The sequence below is a fragment of the Sciurus carolinensis genome, unplaced genomic scaffold, assembly GCF_902686445.1.
Source record: "Sciurus carolinensis unplaced genomic scaffold, mSciCar1.2, whole genome shotgun sequence".
Lineage (NCBI taxonomy): Eukaryota > Metazoa > Chordata > Mammalia > Rodentia > Sciuridae > Sciurus > Sciurus carolinensis.
The window spans coordinates 1127403-1133738 of record NW_025920158.1 but is presented as its reverse complement, the minus strand read 5'-3'; the positions used below and the strand labels follow the sequence as shown (position 1 = coordinate 1133738).

Genomic DNA, 6336 nt, shown 5'->3' with positions numbered 1-6336 from the left:
TTGGGGGTAGATTTGTGTCATATTTACAACTAACTCTACCATTTCATGTTTAGCATTCCAAGATTTTTGCCTAGGCTCAGAAATATATCCAAAATAGTTGAAGGGTGACAGTGTTTGATTGCTTGCCTCTCTCTGTATCTTCAAAGTTAATTTGATGCTTATCGGAGTGCAAAGGCACAGACAGGGAGAAATTTAATGCAAATTTTGCCAGGAGTCTAGTGCCACTTCACAAAATATTGATTAGGTGTCTGATTTGCTCTCCCCTGACAATGGGCCACAGGAATAAACCAATGAGGTGGACTCAACTATGGCTCAGCATGGTCATTCCATAACACTAGGCAGTGGATGAGGAATAGCTACCTTTTGATTGGGCGAGAGGTCAGTGAAGGGAGAAACCATCTTAGCAACTGCAGAAAATATTGCACACGCCCTTGCACACACGTACAAACACAGACACCACGCTACCCCCCTGATGCAGTGAATAGTTGCTGATTGTTTCTCTTAAGACTTGTTTTTCCACAGCCCCCACCCCACCTCCAAAGGACAAGTTTCTGTTCTCAGATCACACTGCTTACCTGGTCAGACAGCCCATAATCCCTTTTTAATGGAATTCAGGGCAACACTGTTCTCTGCCCTCTCCAGCACACCCCTGATTAAGAGTGAACTTTGATTGGCAGGTAAGTTCACAGGTTCTGTTCTTGAAATGGACTGTCTGATCTGTTCCAGGGAGCTGGCCACACCACTGCCCTTCCTGACCCAAGCAGCCACCTGAGAGGGGGTGCAGCCTGGGATGGAGCTGAATGGCTGGAGGCTGTTTCTTACACTTCCTGTAAGAATGGAGGGAGGATTTTGGCATGCTAAAGCAGGTTCCAGTGTCGTCACCATTTTCCCCACAGGCTTCCCCTGTCATTGTTCTTTGGCCTCCAAATCCAGAGCCCAGGAAAGCTCTCCTGTTTGCAATGTAGCATTCTGCAGCATCTTTCCTAGCCACTGGGGTCTAGGCATTTAACATTGTCATTTGAAAGATTCCCCTCCTCTGGTTTCCAATGAGTTTTTATGTTTCCTGAGCTGCCCTTGTTCCCCAGATGTTGGGATCGGGGCTGCCTGCCAATCCCTGGTTCCCTCAGATGAGTAGCTGCTGTGGCCTTCTTGCTTCATTTCTGTACCCACACCCATTCCTTGGCTCGGGTCTATTTTGAGGGCAGTGGTTGATGGCAGGTAACTGGGGTGCATGTTGGCTCCCAGGATCATTTCTGCCTGTATGAACTATGTTCCTTCGCCCCAATGGCTGCTTTCAGTGTGATTCCTTGATCCAAGAGCATCTGCCCATGGATTAGCCAGTCCTGCTGGTGACTTTCTCTAATGTCCCTGGATGACAGTTGTAATTCTCTCTGGGTGGAAAAACCTGCCAGTGAGGATAGCATTCGCTCTAAGAAGTGAGTGGCTATATTTTGTACTAGAGAAAAGGAAGTTGGGATGATATCATAGGAATTATCCAGTCCAAGGAATATTATTGGACTGGATAATTCTTGACTTCAAAACAAAAGAAAATGGCATGGAATGGAAGCAGGAGAGAGTTAGGGAGACATGAAGAATGGCATTCTGCATATTAGGGTTAGTAGAGAGTAGGACATATTACCAAGTGGTCATTTGGCACTTCTTTCTAGGGTGGCTCCAATGCCCTTTCCTGAGGTTTTGATCAGGTGCTTTCTCATGGATGCAATAGAAACTGCATGACAGGGTGCAGCTCAGTGATAAAGCATTCATCTAGCATGGGAGAGGTCCTAGGTCTGACTCTCAGTACTGAGAAACAAAAATGAAGCAAAACCCAAAATAAAATGAACAAGCAAAACCAAGAGTGAACACAAAGTCTTACATGGCATTGTGGTTTGGATCAGACAGGGTCTAGATTTTGAGCCTTAGCTCAGCTAATAATGTGGCGTTAGCTAATTTCTTAACCTCTCTGGGCCTTTTTTAAAAATCTGTGAAATGGGAGTCACCCCATCAACCATTAGGTTTTTATCAAATCCTATGTATAGTATACACAACTTAGGGTTTAGCATATAGTAAGTACTCAGCAATGTTTGGATCTTCCAATTTTAAAATACTCAGAGCTTTTTTCCCTCAATAGATGCATGGACACCATACTGTTAGTTAATTCAAAATGTTTTAAATATCTACCTAAAGCAGGCATGGTGGCACATGCCTATAATCCCAGTGGCTCCAGAGTCTGAGGCAGGAGAACCACAAGTTCAAAGTCAGCCTCAGCAACTAGTGAGGTCCTAAGCAACTTAGCAAGACTCTGTCTCAAAATACAAAAATGAAATAACTGTAAAGGCTGGGGATATGACTCTAAGCACCCCTGGGCTTGATCCCCGATATAAAAAATAAAATAAAATAATCTACCTAAAGCTTGGCATTAGGAGATCTAAATATGGCTTCTGCCCATGATAATTTACACTTTAGGGCAGAAAAAAGACAAATGATTTCTAAAACAAATGATTTATATAGTGGGAGCAACTGAGGCAAGGCAAAAATTAATGCCAATTGTGTGGAGTTAATAAGTATAAAATGAGTAGGAAATCTATGTACATAGAACCATCTGTGAAAATGTTACAGGAAGGTTGGGACTCAATAAGAGTCTTAAAGAATGGCTAGGATTCAGATAGATTTAGAGGATAGAGTTAAGAAGACAGCATCTCCTTCCAGGTGGAAGTAGCAGGATTGGAACACTGTTAGGAGAAAACTGTGGAGAGGAGAGAAGGGAGGAGAGGAGGGGAAGGGATGAGGGGAGGGGAGGGGAGGGGAGGAGAGGAGAGGGTAAGGAGGCTGTTGAAGGAAGGGAAAATCCTCAGGTACATTGTAAAAGGCTCTAGTACTATGCATATCCTGGTTTCAATTCAGAAATCATCATTTAAATCCTTGCATCTCAGTTTCCTTAGCTATAAAATGGGCATAATAGTGAGAATTAAATGATATCAAAAGCAGATAAAATGCTTAAGGTAAGTGTGACTACAGAAACCACATTTTAACTAACACATACATTGCCTTCAAACAGGACAGCCAGGCAAATTTTTTTCACTGTGAGAAATGAATGGATAAAAAAATTACAGCTATGAATTATGGCCAGTGGAATTAATCCTTGCCTTTTAGGACTTCTCTGACAATGACCTTTGGTGTTCTCCCTTCCACACAGCTGCTTATACTCACTTCTCCCTTTGTGGACTGTGATTTAGCACATAAAATTTTCCCTCTTATCTTCCCATTTGCATACTGCTATTAGACATGGATTTGGTTACCCCTGCATCTGTTGAGACAGCTAGCCAGTAATAGATGCCCCACAGGAACTTATGTGGTCTGGTTTCAGGAGTGAGTCTAACAAGTGTGGTCTAGGTCAGGAAGTTATTAGATACAGAGTCAGGGAATATATTAGGCTGTCATCACTTTTTAATTAAAAATAGCTTGGTGGCATGTATATTCCAGCACTCTGTTGTAATACTGTTTTCCTATGAACTTTTTCCTCCTCTAAGATCTTTGGGGTCAGTCCAGAAACCATGAGCAACTTGATCTTTAGCAGGGAACAGGCACAGTGGTATCCAGGAACCAGCTTTGAACAGCTCATGAGCTAGCTAACTCTCTACATGATCTCTTCCCACATCTACCTTCAGTAGTGGAGATTGGTGCGAGTCTAGATGCCATGGAAATCTGCAAATGCTACAGATCAGGGCTTTATTTCCCTGGACATCACCATGTTTAGTATTGAACATCACATTCCTGGAAGAAAGGCAGGGTTAATTCCCACTTGGTACTTGGTGCAGGTAATTATTGTGAGATAGGATTTTCCATACCCCAGATTTTGTTTCATTTCCATTAAATTAAATTCATTCATTTCATTGCTTGTTTAGAATGGAAAGTTGAGATGCAACATGGGATAATTTTAAAAGCCTATTCGGATTGACCTAAGTTAAAATCCCTCTATTTTAAATTACTTGTCCATGGCTTTGACCATGTTCACCTAATTGTTCTAAACCTCAGTTTTCTCATCTGTAAAATGGGAACAATAATAACACTGAAGACTTAAGGTCACTGCGAATATTCAATATCATTCATGTAAAGCACTTAGCACAGAAACGATTAGGCAGTAAACATGGGGAACTTTATTAGCCGGTGTTTATAATTCTGGTTGGAGAACATAATACAAATTGATTGGTTGCCAACTAAATATATTCCAGAGTCCCGCCATATTGGAAGGCGGCCGCCGCCTCCGCCTCCACCAGGAAGCTCAGGTTGGGTTGGGGCCCCTGCCTCGGGCAGGAAGGCACTCCTCTCTGGTCCTGCAGATGCCGGCCCACCTGCTTCACCCCGACCCGTCTCCTCACGACTTCTCCTGGTCCCGCTGCCCACTGATGTCGCCCCAGACCCAGGATTTTACATGGAAACCAGGTCGGGGGCAACAGGGGCGTGGAGGAGGAGGAGGAGGGGGAGGAGAAGGAGGAGGGGGAGGAAGAGGAGGAGGGGGAGGAGGGGGAGGAGGAGGGGGAGGAGGGGGAGGAGGAGGGGGAGGAGGAGGGGGAGGAGGGGGAGGAGGAGGGGGAGGAGGAGGGGGAGGAGGGGGAAGAAGACCTGATAGGCTCCGCGTTCCTCTCAATTCGGCTGGAGGCATGACCTCGCTGACCCAGCGCAGCTCGGGCTTGGTGCAGCGGCGCATGGAGGACAAGGAGCGACGCCGCCGACAAGGAACGCCCGTGCTGCGAGGACGACGCTCAGAGCCGCCGCGACGAGCAGGACGACGACGAGGGCGACTCCAAAGAAACGCGGCTGACCCTGATGGAGGAGATTCTCGCGCTGGGCCTCAAGGACCGAGAGGTGCGGGCGCGGCGGACAGGGCGGGCGAGACGGTGCGGGGGCCCGGACCCCAGGTGGGCTCCAGGTGGGCGCCAGCCTAGGCTGCGCATCTGCCCTCCTCGCTCCCGAGCCCCGCGGCCGGAGCTCCCAACTTGCCCCTAGGAGTGTTGAGTTGGCGCTCCCCGGCCGGCCTGGTTCTTTCCAGATCCTCCTCGCACTGATTGCTTGGATTTTTCCTTCCCCCTTCCACAGTCTTTTCATTTCGATACCCCGGCAGTCTGCATTTCTTCCTCGCTTTTTTTCTGTGTGTTCAGCCTGTGTAGATCCTAGGTTGCAATTCCATCCTGGAAACTGCCCTATAGACTGAACACCCAGGACCTCCAGCACCCCGAACTCTTGCGTTTTGCCAGTTTTAGAATCTGGAGGGGTCCACAGATCCCCTTGTCAAGGGATTTGTATTGTTTAGACAAATTAAGGTACACCATTTGGTGTTATGAAAAAATTCGGAGGAAAAAGTTATTTTTCCCATTAAAGTTTAAAGTCAAAGTTGTCATGAAATTTGGAAAACGACTTTCTAGGTGATCTTGATTCAGGCTTACACATCATTTTGGAATGACTGTATATCATCTGGATTACGTGGCTGTATGTTAATTGAATTAGCATTGAGAGGAAGGTTACAACTAGAGGCTTGTGGAATGATATATAAAAGTATTTTAACAAGAAAGGTGACCAGTAAGTCTGATGCACCAACAGGGGATGTTCTTCTTGATGACGTTTTAAAGCATGTTAAGGAGACTCAGCTTCCAGAAACAGTTCAGAACTGGATTGACTTACTTACTGCCGAGACATTATCAATTAAGAAACGTGCGGGAAAGATTCCTTAAAAACCTGGTGGAAAAGGGTGTACTGACAACAGAGAAACAGAACTCCCTACGTTTTGACATGACAACACATCCTCTCACCAACAACAACATTAAGCAGCGCCCCATCAAGAAGGTACAAGAAGCCGTTCTTGACAAATGGGTGAATGACCGTCACCTCAGGGCCAAGCACTTGCTGGCTCTCATTTACTCAGCCCACGCTTGGGATGTTCTGGAAAGCACGTTTGCACCTCTTCGGGTTGAGCAGTATGATTTAGCTACCAAGAGAGTGTGGCAGCTTCTTGACTTAGACCCAGAAGTGGAATGTCTGAGGGCCAACACCAATGAAGTTCTGTGGGCAGTGGTGGCGGCATTCACGAAATAACTCTGTCAGAATGAAATGTTCCCTTTCTCTCATGTGAACCAGTAGTTTTTTCTTCTGTTGACTTCTGGTTTTCTGCAGTTTGTACTTTCCCACACTATACTTGGCTTTTGTTTTATGAAATGTTGGGTGGCATTTTCTTTTTTGTATGTATGCACGATTCTGCTGGTACGTGAGGCCTTCCTCTTTCTGTTTTTAACAGATTTCACTGCCATATTGGCACTCCATCCCTGTTGCCATTCTCACTGT

The 6336-nt window shown here is 45.7% G+C and overlaps 1 pseudogene; it reads left to right on the top strand.

Annotated features, from left to right (window-relative positions):
* The first annotated feature begins 4661 nt into the window (after nucleotides 1-4661).
* LOC124974623 (Golgi phosphoprotein 3-like) lies at nucleotides 4662-6090 on the top strand (annotated as a pseudogene).
* The last annotated feature ends 246 nt before the right edge of the window (nucleotides 6091-6336 follow it).